We start from the raw sequence: 16,944 nt of genomic DNA, 5'->3' as shown, positions 1-16,944 counted from the left end.
TCAGTTAAGCACGTACCTTAAATCAATGGCTGTGAGGAGAGTGGCATGCCATTCTGCCAATGAGATTTCAGCTCTGCACCACGGAAGGCGGGACCATCAGGTGACGAACTCGAAGAGGTAGCTCAGGCGTCACTGCAGATAGAACACAGAGATGGCAGTTGTAAATAATCACGATGCATAGAGTACAAGTACAGGAATTGGCTCCACACAAACAGGTGGGGGAAATACCTCTAACGTTCATTAAACTCATAACCCACGTAAACAGGAATAGTAATCTAAAAGAGGGAACAGAAAGAAAGAAAAGAAAAAAAAACACCAAAACGTGATTTCAACCACCATCACCACAGTGTCTGTGAGGAGCTGGTGACGCATTCATTCCAGTGGTTATGTAGAGTAGTACCATGTCTGAGAAGACCGAGAGGACTCACCCAGGCCATTCACCCAGGTCATGTTATCCAGAAAGTACTACAAGAGTTGTTAGGTGGTGACAGAGTGGGTTTAGAGAAGTATTACTATCCACATTCCCTCAGCTCACGGAGCTCCCAGAATGAGTGTGAGTGAAAGGTCTTTCAAAGACAAAGTCAAGTTCCTTAAAGCTACTGTAAATTGTCTGAATGGAGCAGTACATGAACTTGTAAATGGTGATTCACTGTTATTTTTTTATTTGGTTCAAAGACGTTTTTTGGGCTCAGACATCAGGTGGCACAACAGCATCTAATGCCCATTAATTAATTAGTAATTGATGGTTGACAGGCTGCAATGAATATGCTTCTTAGATAGTCGAATAAAAACAAACACACAAAAAATATCCATACAATACTGGCACTACAGTAACTGTCGTTGCGCCGCCTTGACATTTGCTACTGCTGAAATGTCACTGACCCATTTACCATCGCCTGCTTGAATCTGTGGGGTGAAGGGAGAGGTGTAGACCCCTTTTTATACACAGATGTGACGTAATCGGGTTGCGCACATTGTTGGAGCAGAATCGACCATTTACCGCACATTTGTAAAGAACATAGCCAGCAGAGCCGTATATAATCACTCTGATAGCCAGATGCTTTTTTCTGGGATAAGAAAATGGATGGAAGTCCAGTCGGTACGTTTCATTTCTTGTAACCACAAACATCTCCTATGCTTCTGAAATAGCCTGTTCCTCTTGAAATAGCGTAAGTTGTACTTGCACGTAAAGTGTACTTTTCAGGATCTCTATTTTTTACAACCGTACACACTTCAGGAACACAGGTCTTCTCTCATTAGGCTCTGCACTGTCTGTGTGTGTTTGAGCCAACAATGCGCATGCAGTCAGTGACGACGTAACTTTTAAAGCAGGGGTGGGGAGCCTATGTCTCGAGGGCCATTTGCAGCCCTTATAGCAGTTTTATCTGCCCCCCGGTATAATTTTAATGTTATGCAGCTTCACATGAAATATAACATATTTTGTAAAGGAATCTTAGAAAATGCATTTGCAATACAATTAAGTTATATTCAGGGGACCTAGAGAAGGTGGGGTCTGTTTTTAAGGTGATTGCCTTCAATATAGGCCTAAAGTGCAGGGGGAAATTCTGGTTTGTGTTCATAGTACGGCCCTCGGAGGAATTTGAAGTGGCCTCTCGAATGAAAAAGGTTCCCCACCCCTGTTCTAGAGGGTCAATAGAAGAGTACTATAATAACCAGCATTACCTCAACACTGACCACAACTTACAACTACTGCAAACTAGGGGTTGACCGATAGAGGTTTTTTAATGGCCGATGCGATACCGACTTTTTTTTCCATCACCCTTGGCCGATACCCGATTTCCGATACCCGATATTTGGGGCCCATATGAGTAAAAAAAAAGGTTAAAATATGACAAATTTTCCAGGTCTCAAGTTAAAAATAAACATTCCTTTAACATTATCAAATTGAGGTAGAACTTGTAACATTTAAAACGCCCACTCTAACAATCAAGTAATACAAAAATTAAGTGTCTTGGTGCTTTTAAAAAAAACCTGAATGACATAAAATAATAAATATTGCGCATCGGCCAAAACCACACGCGTATCGGCCGATACCGATACACTTAAAATATGTAAATATCGGCCCGATACCGATACCGATATAAATATCGGTCTATCCTTACTGCAACCTCTTTGGATAGAGCAGTAGTATTTTGGAAAATTTTCAGAATTGGAGATTGGTGATATACGTATATACCATGTTTACAATTGGCTGCGAGAATCTGTAACCAATCAGTAATAATGATGGTGGAAATGTGTCAGCCAGTAGAAAGGTCACGCCTGTGCCTGGACCCCGTCCATAAATACACTCACTCAAATCGGAGAGGTGACTCAGAGAAAGGCACGGCTCCAGATTTGACTAGAAAAACGGCCCACACTGGAGGCCAATGGCCAAAATGTTAAAAGACTGCATGTTGCGTTTGCCTCGACGAGACAAATCTGTCCACAAGTCGGAGAAAAAAACTGGGTCTGTAAGGCCTGTGTAAGGTGATACTCGAAACAGTTGGTAGAGGATTGCTGAAAGTGTGTTTGGAACGCACACCGATTTTTAAAAAATGGCTATGAATTAGTCACAAGAAACAATGAAAGATACAATTACTTAAAAAAAAATGAAACATTTTAAAAACTATTTGCAAGGAAAAGAAACTCCAGAGTGAACAAACCGTGCACAACAGAAGCGAAAAAGAAACTGCTAAAAAAAAAAAATCCCAAATTAAAACTCAACAACTCATTGGCATGTGAGTGACTGCATGACAACCATTACGATGTGTTGCGAGAGGAAGACTTTACAATGTGGCTGCGAATTAATTGCAACTGTTTCCCCAGCGCTGACACTGGTCTCCACTCTGCGGTTCGGCTTGTGTGTGCGTATGTAAAACGCGTCCTCCCCAGTTGCTGGGTGTCAAACCACCTCTCGTCTGGTCGGCACCCAGTTTGATTTAATCAGCGTGTACTATGCGTGTATGTATGCATGTGTCCCAATGAGTCTGTCTGTGTGTGTGTGTGTGTGTGTGTGTGTGTGTGTGTGTGTGTGTGTGTGTGTATACATGTATGTGTGTGTGTGTGTGTGTGTGTGTGATACATGTATGTGTGTGTGTATGTGTTTGTGGGTGTGTGTGTGTGTGTGTGTGTGTGTGTGTATACATGTATGTGTGTGTGTGTGTGTGTGTGTGTGTGTGTGTGTGTGTGTGTGTGTGTGTGTGTGTGTGTGTGTATATACATGTATGTGTGTGTGTGTGTGTGTGTGTGTGTGTGTGTGTGTGTGTGTGTATACATGTATGTGTGTGTGTGTGTGTGTGTGTGTGTGTGTGTGTGTGTGTGTGTGTGTGTGTGTGTGTGTATACATGTATGTGTGTGTGTGTGTGTATAGATGTGTGTGTGTGTGTGTGTGTGTGTGTGTGTGTATAGATGTGTGTGTGTGTGTGTGTATACTGTAGATGTGTGTGTGTGTGTGTATAGATGTGTGTGTTTGTATAGATGTGTGTGTATAGATGTGTGTAAATATGTGTGTTTGTAGATGTGTGTGTGTGTGTGTGTGTGTGTGTGTGTGTGTGTGTGTGTGTGTGCATTTCCAGTGAACATATGTGTCTGAGTGGGTCTCCCTGGCGACCAAATATAACTGTGACTGCGCTGCAGCAGCACCAAAGGCCCAGAACCAGACACAACAAACCACAGCTCCGACAGGACAGGCCCCGCCTCAAGCCCCCCGCCCCGACCGACTGGTCATGATTCATGCGTGTGTGGAATTCGGGCGACCCCCAGCTCCCCCCCCTCTCTCTCCCCCCTCCCTGATTTCTCCCAAAACCCCCGCCGGCTAAAGCTGTGGGCCATTCCCTCCACAACCCTGCCTGCATTCTTCACTCCGGGCATCAGCCTCGCCTCTCATTGCAGCCTGAACACCCCCCCTACCACAAACACCCCCCCCCCACTACCACCGTATTCGCACACACAACTGCATTCCCTCTACGCACACACATGTATAACTCTCTCCATATACATATACACTCATATGCAAGTCCCTCTGCACACATCACGCATCATCTTCCACCCACACACACACACACACACACACACACACATCCCCCAAAGTGGAGATAAGACCCCTCTGATTAGCGGCCTGCGTGCCTGTCATTACTCAAAAAATATGTCTGTACCCCTCTGCCTGGCCCCCGCCGTCTGTCCGCTTATCCGCCAGTCGGCCAGTCGGCCAGTCCCCTTTCACATAGTTCAGTACAAGGAACACAGAGCCAAGACCACCACGACTGCCCCTCACCACAGACAAGAGCTCAGAACACAAAGACAGACAGACAGACACACACACACACAGACAGACAGATCTGCCTTAGAAAGCAAGCGTTGCATTGGCGACTGAAACAACCGTCGTTGTGTCGACAGGGTCGTGAGTAAATTTGTCGACGGTACTGCCTTTTTCGAACGCTTTGACAGCAGACCTCATCTCCACGGACGTGCACTTTCACTAGGGGTTGCTTGGCAAGTCGGGGAGAGAAGAAGGGGATGGGGGGGTGCGCGAGCTCGTTTTTACATACCAGCTGCGCAGCACAGCACACAACACGACACCCTTCAAACTTCCACGCACATGTGGCTTTAATCTGGTGCTTTTCACACAAATTGCAATCCTTGTCAGTTTCAAAAGAAACCAGTTACCAGCCACTTTAAAGTAGTTTGTTAATTGCCACTTGTTTGTGTGTCAAGTTTCCAGTCCCTCTGGAGGAGGAGAAGTAGAGAGAGAGAGAGAGAGAGAGAGAGAGAGAGAGAGAGAGAGAGAGAGAGAGAGAGAGAGAGAGAGAGAGAGAGAGAGAGAGAAATAAAATGGAGACTTTCATAGTGTTCTAGTGTTGGAAGTGGCACGAAGTCGAAGTCATTTTTTCTTTTTCTTTTTTTTTTTCCTTTTCAGCTCTGAGCTCAAAACAAAAATGTCAGCAGGGTGGGGGTTTTCCCCTGCAAACAGTAACACAGAGTACAGTGAATAATAAAAAAGCTAGAAAAAAAGAGAGGCAGTTTCATTCCTAATCAACAGGCCTCTTTTGAGTCTCTCTCACACACACGCACGCACGCACGCACGCACGCACGCACGCACGCACGCACGCACACACGCACACACGCACACACGCACACACGCACACACGCACACACGCACACACGCACACACGCACACACGCACACACACACACGACTTCATGACCGCCACAGAGATGATATCACAAGGAAACTTGACGGCACAAAACGCAACCCCTCTCATCCCAGCACATGGCACGACTCGGGCACTGTCTGCCCAGTACCAGTGTCGATCGGATCAGATTGCCTTCTTTCCTTCCTAGAGTGGTGAAGATAGCCACTTCGTCCACCTCCAGAGCCACTGTGTGTGTGTGTGTGTGTGTGTGTGTGTGTGTGTGTGTGTGTGTGTGTGTGTGTGTGTGTGTGTGTGTGTGTGTGTGTGTGTGTGTGTGTGTGTGTGTGTGTGTGTCTGATCAATGGCCTTGACCCGTTTTTAGTCGCCGCACTCCCACCCCTCCTCCTCCGATACGGCCGCCTCATCTAACACCGTCTCAGGCCGTCGACGGGACACTCCCGATGACCCGAGTGGGTCGGCACAATTATAACTGTGGTCTCCTCTCGCACAGATGCTCACTTGACCCGGCCAGCAACACGGGCCCGAGCCAAAAGAGAGAGGGGTGGGGGTGAGGGGCAGGGTGGAAGAAGAAGAAGGAGAGAGAGAGAGAGAGAGAGAGAGAGAGAGAGAGAGAGAGAGAGAGAGAGAGAGAGAGAGAGAGAGAGAGAGAGAGAGAGAGAGAGAACAAGAAAGAAAAACCAGGAGCATGATTTAAACTCTTCCCCAAGACGTGCTGACAAGGTTAGAGGGTCAACGCAGACATTAGCAGGTCAGTGTGTGGCCCACTTGGGGACAATTACTCCCGGTCACAGCTAAGTGGACACTTGATTGAACACGACGGCGGCTAGGACACACATCCCACAGATAACAATCCCCCGAGCCATTTAGGATAAAAAGCCCTTGTGGTCTTCTTGCCTTTATGGGCAAAATTCATCTTCCTTTTTTCTACCCCCCTTTCCTTTTAAAAGAATGCGCAAGTGTGATCGAGGGCCATTCTCGGGGACTAGATGTGACTGAGCATTACCATTTTCCTGCACAGTCCCCATCAGGGGCTACTCAAGAAGCAAGAACACACACGCATTCACAACGTGCGCACGCACACACACACACACGCACACACAAAGGGACAGACACACGCACCCGCAAGGTGAGCTGGAAATAGGAGACAACAAAAAGGCACAGTACTTTGAGAGAGTCTGAATTTTGGTGTGGTTTGGTGTTTACAGACCTAAACATATATGTATGGCAATGTCACGTCAGAATAAATTAAACACAGTGACAGAAAAAGATCCCCACAACACGATTAGATTTCTCTTCAATCAAGGTAAGAAAAAAAAAAAAACAGGCATTTGCTGGTAAACTGTTTCAGGCTAATCTATTGCCATGGCAACACATAAAACAGGCCTGGCATTCTAAATCAAATAATTAAGCAACTGATATCAAAAATATCTGCACTCATGTAATGCATACCACATTGTGAAAAAAACAAAAAAAAATCGCAAGTAGAAATCATGACAGCATGGGAATCATAAGGCACTCAGAATGTGAGACTCTCGAAGTGAGTCAGCAAAAGTCTCAGCAGCAAGTGAAACAGGTCAGTGGTTCTACTCTACTCTACTCTACTGTGTCTGACTGGCTGGCACAGCGCTCAAGGACTTTCAGGACTCCTGATTCATGTTCTCATGTTCCCTCCAATTGGGTTCAATTAAGGTGCCATTGTTTCACTCTCAAGTCGACGACGTTGAACAACAACTGACCTTTGACCCAATGCCTCCGCTGGCAGCACCACACCACACCAGAGTCGTAGATGGGAAAGAGTTAGAGCGTTGTTGCCATAGGATGCCACGGGAACTTTCGCCGACAAAACTGGCAGTGAAACTTGACCATGTATGGTCAAATATGGCCGACCTCGCGGTCCCATTCAGTTTTTCATAGACTTCACAGTGTTCCAGATGTAGCGTTCGTTTCCATCGGGTATCATTGGGGACTCTGAGAAGAATTGATAGAACAACCGTTTCTGCGCATTTCAAAGCACACAATTTTAAAGGACTCTGCAATTACTTTACCTAAAATAGTAACTTGTGTCATAACAAAAGTAGCATGGGCAAATTTGTAGAATTACTACACGTAACCTCGCCATGCCAACACAAACCTATGGCAGAGATGGGTTTAGCTGGAACCGCCGAAGCTAGCATAAAACCACGTAAAACCACGTGACCAAAGACCGCGTCAACTCTTCTCTATCTATGGCTCTGCACCACACCACACAAACACAAACACACACATCTGGTATGCTATACAGCGATAACTAACTCAGGCGAGCATGGGCCATGCAAGCAACACTTATTAGAAAACGTGTTTTTATCGTAGCATTTTTCACAATCAAGTGGATAAACTACGACTTTATATTTATTTGTTACAGCTGGGATATCCTAATGGACTAGTGGTAGAAAAAAAGGAGACATGCTTTCCATGAAAAGAAAAATGTGGGCGACCTCTGAACCATTTTGTCCATGTGAGCGAGAGTGTGAGTGGGCGTGTGTGTTTCATATCAATTTCTGTGCAGCATTTTTTTTGGTCCGTTTTTGTTCATAAGCATAAGCATAAGCATAGGCTGTGTTTGGTTTGGTGCACTGTGTTGTTGCATTGTTTACTTATTTCTCTCCCGCAGAAAATCATTCCCACATTGGGCCTCCCTCTCTCTCTCGCTCTCCTTCCCTCTCGGCCGGCCTGGTAGCAGCTGTGGGCCGTTACACGCAGCAGCCGCCACAGTTCACTTCACAGGGAGAAATTGAGACGGAGAGAGAGAGAGAGAGAGAGAGAGAGAGAGAGAGAGAGAGAGAGAGAGAGAGAGAGAGAGAGAGAGAGAGAGAGAAAGAGAAAGAGAAAGAAAATGGATAGAGACAAAGAAAAGGGAGATATAGAAATGGAGAGCGAAAAAGGAAGAAGACGGAGACCAACAGAGAGGGGTAAGTGAGAGTGAAAGAGGAGGCAGGGTACAGCTGCACCAAATGAAGATGGGTGTAAAAGTATGGCAGATGGAAAAAGAAGAGTGCAAGAAGGCAAGAAGGCAAGAAAGCAAGAGAGCAAGAAAGCAAGAAAAAAGTAAGCAAAAAAAAAAAAATCAAAACAAGTGCAGAAAAGCACCACAGCAGCACTGTCTTTTCCTCAAACCCAAAACACAACAACACAGCTCTGAAAATAGGTTCTCCCCCCTTCTCTTGCCTTTGAAGAGGAGCTCGCACAGAGGAATCACTTGTCCTAGTGCCCTGCTCCGGCAGCCAGCCGCTAAGACAACAAAAGAAGCCTGTACATGACACATCAGATGAACCAGGGCGCGCAGAACCAAAACATCCCCCCCCCTGCTCACTGGGAGAGAGAGAGAGAGAGAGAGAGAGAGAGAGAGAGAGAGAGAGAGAGAGAGAGAGAGAGAGAGAGAGAGAGAGAGAGAGAGAGACAGAGACAGAGACAGAGACAGAGACGGAAAGAGAGAGGTAGGCCGGCGAAGATGCATCTAGGAAACGAAGCTTCGGCATGCAGGTGGAGACGCCAAACACTGGATGTTTCTCGTTTGTTTGCACCTCTCTCCCGTCTCTCTCTGCTTCACATCATCTCTCCTGTCCTCTTGTGCTTAGTCTTACAGCATCTCCCCCATCTGCCTAACCATCCCACCCCACCTCTCTTCCCCTCTCCTCTCTGCCACAGATCAGCTGCCCCCCATACCCTTTTCTTGCCTCAGCCTTTACCATCTCTCTTCTCCTCTCCTTCTTGTAGCCTCCTCAGCGCTCTGCCTAACCACTTTACATCTCCTCTCTTCTCCTAACCTCTCCTCCTCTCCTCTCCTCTCCTCTCTACTCTTCTCCCCTTCTCCTTCCCGGTACCACTCTGCCTCTGCTCTCCAATTATATCCTGCTTTCCCCTCTGCTTAACCACCTCAACTCACCTCTTCTCTTCCCCTTGTTTGTGAGTCAATGATTATTTCACAACAGCTCGTGCCCTTATATAAATCACAAATTGATAATTCATATATTTAATCCTCCTGTTATCCTTGGGGTCTATTTGACCCCATTCAATGTTTAACGTCTGAAAAATACATGAAGTACATAATGCTTTTGCTTCATCTTTGATGACTTTTCTTAAATATATGGGGTCAATGTGAAAAAAGTGAAATTTCCGCAAAAATGTTTTCCCTAAGTGCTGTACACGTTTTGGTTACATCTGTGTTCCTTGGGGTCAATTTGACCCCCAAATATTTTAAGTGTATTAAACATAAATGGAACATCCATATTTTGCAAATATATGTTTCAATCTGTTCAGATAATGTCAAATACATGAACATAAGTTATTTAGAACAGAACATTTTGCTTTATTTAGGGCTCTGATAACTAACAATATGCATGATGTGGACGAGGGCCAAAACTAATTCAAGGCAACTTTTGGGCAGTTGTTGCACATTTTCACCTAATCATGGATTAAGTTTTTTTGAAGTGTGGCCTGTGTGTGGGGGTGCTAGGACTTATCTAAAGGGCTTATGTCTCCAACAGAGCAACAGTAAATATCTGAGGCATAAACCGGTGCAAAAGTTTTTGCATCTACTGATTTTGTAGACATTTAAGTGGCTGGGGTCAAAATGACCCCAAGCATCACGGATGTAGCCTAAATCTGAGGATAACAGGAGGGTTAAATTAATATGCGTCTTAGTAGGGCTGGGCGGTTTTGGAAAAAATTAGCATCACGGTTTTCTTGATGAAAATTGATATCACGGTTTTCTGCACGGTTTTTTGATATGCGACGATTTCCCCCCAAATCTTAATCTTTCTGAGGAAAAGATGTCAAATTAAATGTTAAAATGAGATAAAATCATGAATTTAAATTAATCTCCATTTATATTTTAGCATTTTTTCATTTCAATAATATTTTCTATAATTTATAGTTTATATTTCCCTATCCAAGAAAGTCTCAAATTAGAGAAAATGCAACATTTTATAAAATAACCTAAAATCTTGACCAGGGTGCCATAGATTTTTCAAGGAAGAAGGGTTAAATGATTATAAGCAGCTGTTTTGGGCTTTTTTCCAAGACAGCCCAAAACAGCTTATTTCGTTCTACACCTGGCAACACTAATTGCTTATTTGTCGTTCTACACCAAAGAAACTCAAGAGAAAGAACAATCTCTTGGCGGGGAATGCATTGGCCACGGTGTAGTATGGGGGCGTTGCCTGAGGACACGAGTGGATGGAAAATTAACTCCCTTGCGCATGGTCATTGGCCAGTGGGTGCGATGGATGCCATTTTCGTACTCCCTTGCACATGGTCAGTGGGAGCGACACCATGATGGATAATTTGTGGCCAAGTAACGGCAGCTGTTGGTCAGCAGTAATTGCTGGGGGTAATTAAGGACAGCTGACAGACATTCACGCTGTCCTATGACCTGTTCCACAGTGAATAACATTTCCGTACTCCCCTCGCCATCATTTCCTACTACGCTGTTATGACGTGAGTAAGCCCTCTTGTCTCAAGTCTCTTTGTTCTACACCTGGCAACACATCCGGCGTGTTGCGCTGCCGGCCGCTGGACTAGCGAGTAAACAACAGTGGGACAGAAACGAAACAGACTGAAGACAGACACGGAAAACAAACGGATTTACTTGTCATTGTGTGCATATTGTCTTTGAATTAAAGTCCAAAACCAACGTAGAAGGTATTTTGCCCGGTAGTTTGTGTCATATTGCGATGTGTTTCGCTCCTATTTTGCCCCCAAATCATTTCAAACAAATATAGCAATGTAGCATTGTATATTGTCTGCCCATTGCATTTGAAAGCTAGGCTACTTTAGCTTATAAGCAGTCTTAACAGCAGCGCGCACAACAGTTGGGATGGTAATTAAATACAGTTAAGAATCAGATAACTGTTGTAGCCTGTTAACATAGCACCACATAGAATTGCCTTTTATTTAACTTTGTGAGATCAAAGGTAGGCTAAATGAATTGAAATGTTTGTCATGATTCATCCATGCCATGTGTGTTCATCATGTTTCACTCTCACTAGCCTCTAGCGCGTAACCAATTATTTTATTAGTTCAATCAACATCTTACATTGTGGTGACATTCCCTAGTAGAACAGCAACAACAGTGGACTTAGCAGAGTTGAAATGAAGTGTCAGAGACTTATGAATTAGAAGAATCTTTGGAAGTGTGACACGGAGTATGAAGCTCACGCACATAACATAGTAGGCTATAAACAACAACAACAAAACCGTCTCTCATCAAAAAGAGAACCTTGTGTAGTGTAAACCGAGATCACGGTTTTTAAACCGTACACCGCCCAGCTCTACGTCTTAGTTAATCCACTAAAAACAAAGCAAAATTAATCCATGTACTAGTGACATTAGCTATTGTTGCATCACCCTAACGTGTGCTACTACCAAAGATTCTCTATTCTGCATTTAAACCGTCTCTGCTACTACTTAAATGCCATTGACCCTTGTACCCATCTGCCTGCATTACATTCCCTACTGCTCTTTTCCTTAAAGCTTTCTCTATTCTCTGCGTCACCTCTACCTCTCCTCTCCTCTCCCCTCTTCTTTTACCCCACTCTCCTGGCAACCTTCCTTGAAATCTCTCCTCCCCATCTCCCTCTCTCCACTTTTCTGTCTGTAACAGCTCATCTCTCCGCCACCTCTCCTCATTAACTGGGCTCCCTTCCAATTCATTTAGGGACCCCTGTGAGGAACACACTTCTTCCAAGATGACAAAAAAACAAAACAAAAAACACGGCAGAAGATGACACAACATTACCAGCTATTTGCATATGCAAAACCATGCCGAGCCGAGTCGAGATCAGAGAGAGAGAGAGAGAGAGAGAGAGAGAGAGAGAGAGAGAGAGAGAGCGCGAGAGAGAGCGAGCGAGAGGAAGCGAGGAAGCAACAGGCCCCCCCTCCGCTCAATTGACCTATTGCTTGTTGTGGTAGCCCAGTTATTCCCGGGGACGGTTTTGTAACCAAGTGGGCGTCGTGTGAGCACCATCTGGGTACCACTTATTTAAAGCTGGCACAAGTCCCCGTGGCAGGGAGCCTGGCAGAGCAGCGCCCGCCGAGGAAAAAGGAATAAATTGCATCATTTACTTAACATCCATTTGCCGTTGTGTGCCCGTTAAAAAACCCATGACTAAATAATTTGGTTATTTCGGCTGCCAGTTAACGCTTGTCAGCCAAATTGCACGGTACAAAAAACACAGGCGAATATAAAAAAAAAAGGACAAGGAAAAAAAGGCGAGCGAGAGAGCTGTCAAACGACTGATAACAAAAGGCCAGGGAGCCTGACAACGTGTTTGACATAGTTTTGCGCCCACCATTCATGTCCATCTCTGTCCATTCACACAAACTCTCTCTCTCACACACACACACACACACAGACCCATGCGCTTCACACAGTTAAGCACCAGCCAGACCTCGCCGGAAAAAAAAGAGAGAGAGGGTGGATGACTTCTTTTCCGAAAAAAAAAAGAAAAAAAAATCACCACATGCACTTTTCATTTTAGCTGCGCACAGGGAGGTACAGGGGGGGGCACGGCAGTTGTGGGAGAGGTGGAGAGCAGGCCTGGGTCCCCTACCCCCCCACTCCCCGACATCAAAGACCACCTGAAACATTGGCCAGGTTGCGGCGGCACAGCGGGGCACTTCACACAGGCCGGCTGCTGCTGCTTTGTAGCCCCTTACAATGTGATCAGACCAGGCCCAACCAGACCAGCCCAGCACAGCCCAGCCCAGCTTCTCTCTCATGAACATCAACCCCAGCCACTCAACCCCGTCTGCTGCTTACATTCAGTCTGGAGCTGCTTTAGTGCTGGAGCTCAGCTGGTCTGGCTAGCCTAGAGCTCTCTGGTAGTAATTCTCCCTCAGTCTGATTCTGATTCTGATTCTCTCTCTCCCTCTCCATCTCTGTCAACCCCTCCTTCTTTCCGTCACTCTCTTTAGTTATCCTCTCCTCCCACTATCTAGTGGCCAGTAAGTGGAACCAAAAAAATGAACCTGTACTCCAGCCAGCGCAAGACCCATCCAGATGTCTACCTGGGGTTTTGGAATAAAAGCACTTTACCACTCAGAAAAAGCCAATTCGTTGATACTGAGGCACCCCTGACTGAGAGCACTCATCTACTGGGCTGTTCTGATGGACTCACTTTTTCACTGTAACGTCTTCTGTTCACCAACAAATGGCACACAATCTTGGGTGAACATGTATGCGAAGATTTGGTGAACATTATGCTTTTCTTTCTGAAAGGTGTGTTTTTTTCGTTAACACTTTACTTGATGCTGGTGTCATGAGCATGTCATTACAGTGTCATAAATAGTGTCATGGCACAGTTATGCATGCGTCATAAACATTATGTCCATGTCAAACATTTTATGACTGTTGGCCTTAAGTGACATTCGGTTATGGCAAAGTTGACTTATCCATGACTGTATCATGACACTATTATGACACTGTAATGACATCCATATGACACCGGCGTCAAGTTAAGTGTTACCTTTTTTTTCTTACTCTGTGTCGTAAATAGAAAGCTTCATATCCATCTCGGCTTACATATCTCGCTCTTTGTACAGATGCACAATTCCTATTGTGCCAATTCTACTCAATATACAGAGTAGGGGCAGATATTGCGAAATTCACTCATGTACTGGTGAAAAAGTAGTTTTCCAAACAGCAAAATTGGGGTGTTTTAACACCCCACGCTTACCAGGCCCACAAAGACCCCGCTTGCGGCCCAACAATCACTTAATGACAAGGAAAAAAAGGGAAAAAAGGCAAAGGTTGCAGCAGAGTCACCTGTGTGTCAGGAGGGGAAAGATAAGCAAAAATAAATTGCACCAGCCAAAACTGATGTGTGCCCAGTCATTTCCTTCGAACCATTAACACATACAGTATCTTGACATTACACCAGCTTCGTCTTATCCATTCAATGTTTTCCCCCAAAAGCTGTGTGCTTCTGATTAAGGAACATTTTAGAATAAACACTGCAAGGAAAGGTTGTCATCGCTTGCAACTGCCAACACCCCCCAACGCCCACACACACACACACACACACACGCCCACACACACACACGCACGCACGCACGCACGCACGCACGCACGCACGCACGCACGCACGTTACGATAAACTAAAGAGTATTTGTAAGGCACTATTTAACCAACATATCAAACGGTCTTTGCACATTGCATACTATGAAGACGTATTCATAAACGTCATACAGTTGATAATAAAATACAGATCAGATTAAACTTCATGAAAATACCAGCCTACCAAATGTAGTGTGTTGGAGGGGCATTTATAACAAAAATCACTTTTAAGGGTGAAAAAAAATGATTAGTTCATCTGCCGAGAGGCTTGGCCAGTAGGGTTTGTTTGCATGTCCATCAGCATGGGACCAAAGAGGAAGAGGAAAAGAAGAGCTGGCAGAGGTTCCCCAGACCTGGTAGACGAGGACGAGGAGACACTCTTGACAATGCAGAAACCCCATGAACTCATAACCAGGGTTGCCAGATGTGTGTGATTTCCTGCCTGGAAGCACTAAACCCTGCCCGATTTGACCAAAATGATATTATTTCTATGGCCATAAATCTAAGAAAAACCCACCCAAACGCCATTTTTGGCCTTTTGTATTTGCAGACGGCCATCCAAAGCAGCCCAACCAGGCAAGAAACTGCCCAATCTGGCAACACTGCTCATAACATGCTGGAGAGGACCCAACATTATGAACAAGGTTATGAGTTTCCTGTGTTTCTTTCTTTCTGTTACAAAAAAATGTAAGACTTCACACTGTCCTTGGTGAAGATATGCATCATTTCAGGGTTGTTTGTATTTATGTGCAATGTATTTAGAGAGACCTTAATCTGTTTCAGCCCATGTTATTAACGTAAATAGAAACCAGTGCACAGCACACTTTGTCCTTTAACCCCAAATCCTTATTTTTTGAAAAAGAATAGAGTTCACAATCCTACGGTGTCCCTAAAGACACTGGCTTTTTCATCAGAATTGTAAGAGGTATCGAGTTACTTTTGATGAGGGTACACACCCAAAACTTCACAATTGATATTTTTATTCACATAGGATTTCTTTTCCCCCTATGTAAGCATATGTTGGCTTTCCTTCTCTGGTTCAGGAGCACCCAGGTTTAGCAGGAAGTGTGTGCTTTCGCTCTCTACAATGTTGTAAGCGGTATGGCCATCGAGTTGGCTTTACAATCTAAATGTTTCAATTCAGTCTGATGAGAACGATGCTGCCACAATTACCTTGTCAGCAAATAATCTGTTAAACCAAATTAGCTGTCAAATCATCCAGCTATGCTCTTCATCATGTGTCAATGTTTTCCATATTTCAATCATGCGTGCACTCTGGAGTTGCAAAGGTTTCCAACTTAACCTCATTTCCATTGTTGCAATAATCAGTTACAGAATGCCAATATCACCTGGAGGTACACAAATGTCAAGGCATTAAATATTTAGATTTGACTAAATGGAAACAAAAAGTATGCCAACTAATTTCCAGAGGGGGTGGGGGTTTGGCAAATATTTTATTTTCTAACAATCATCAAGTAGCAAAAAAATAATAAGGGAAAAGAAAAATAAATGGTGTTTGAAAAGTGGGCGTTTCTGTTCTCACTTCACTACGAGAAGAAAAAAAAGATGAAAACAAAGTTTGAGAGCACCAGGGGTGGATTTCTCGAAACCATAGCTGCTAACTACGTTAGCTACTTTGTTGTTTGCAACGCAATTTCCCATTGGTAACTACCCAAGTTGCTAACTGGCAAAAAACTACACTTTCGAGAAATGCACCCCAGATCTCCTTGTTTCACCACTGCCGCGCCGTGCCGTAACCAGTTAGGTTGGCTTCAATCTCGCCTGTGATCATTAGCCTCCCCCCATTAGGCGCGCGGGTAAATATATCAAATAAACAAGCAACAACCAGTCAATTACAAGCCGGCAGTTTCAGCGGGGATCAAAACGAGCTCCCAGATCTTTAATGTGTGTGTGTGTGGGGGGCTTTTTTTATTATGTTGAAGGCACACAGCACATACAAGAAACACACAGCACGCGCACACACACACATAAAAAAGTGCTGAACTTCAAAAGAAGTTTCAGCAGTGGTGAGCCCTTTGAATCCATGCTGTGATTCAATTGAAAAATGCATCAATTTGCAAAATAATTAGTACACAACTGCTGATAGGGTCATTAATATGCACAACAGCCTCCTTATTAAACACATTTTAATTGTGAACATATTGCTACCGACAGGGTGCAATCCCACAGTTCCCACGGAGGGGAACTTGAAACAAGAAGCTCGCCTGGAAAGAGATTATTGTTTGTCTCGATAGACGAGTGAGCGAGTGACACACACACACACACACACACACCTGCAGAGAGTATGAGTACGAGAGGATGCACACACACACACACGCACGTTCGCACTGACTACACATCAAGGCATGCTCTCAAACACACTGCATACACACACCAATGCAAGCACACACCCACACAGTCACCAGAATGAGTGTTGTCGCTCCTCCAGCAATCCCCCTTTCTAGCAGTCCTGTCCTATAGCTGCTCTAGTCTTCCCAGTGCCACTCAATCAGAGCAGAGGAGCCGACCCTCTCCTCTCCTCTCCTCTCCTCTCCTCTCCTCTCCTCTCTGCACCCCTGGCTCTCCTCTCCTCTCCTCATCTCCCCCCTCCCCTCTCATCTCCTCTCCTCTCCTCTCTTCTCTTCTCTTCTCTTCTCTTCTCCCCTCCCCTCCCCTCTCCTCTCATCTCACTCTTCTG

General features: G+C 44.9%; 1 protein-coding gene across 1 annotated transcript in view; it reads right to left on the bottom strand.

The window, feature by feature from the left end:
* The window catches only part of foxp1b (forkhead box P1b), a 308,908-nt gene that overhangs the window by 283,829 nt on the left and 8,135 nt on the right, over positions 1 to 16,944 (bottom strand). The window contains exon 2 of the mRNA XM_063215281.1: positions 17 to 132. The gene's annotated coding sequence lies outside the window, so the exon portion shown is untranslated. The remainder of the gene's footprint in view (positions 1 to 16; positions 133 to 16,944) is intronic.

This window comes from Engraulis encrasicolus, chromosome 14, assembly GCF_034702125.1.
Source record: "Engraulis encrasicolus isolate BLACKSEA-1 chromosome 14, IST_EnEncr_1.0, whole genome shotgun sequence".
Taxonomy (NCBI): domain Eukaryota; kingdom Metazoa; phylum Chordata; class Actinopteri; order Clupeiformes; family Engraulidae; genus Engraulis; species Engraulis encrasicolus.
This window is presented reverse-complemented; position numbering and strand designations above follow the sequence as displayed.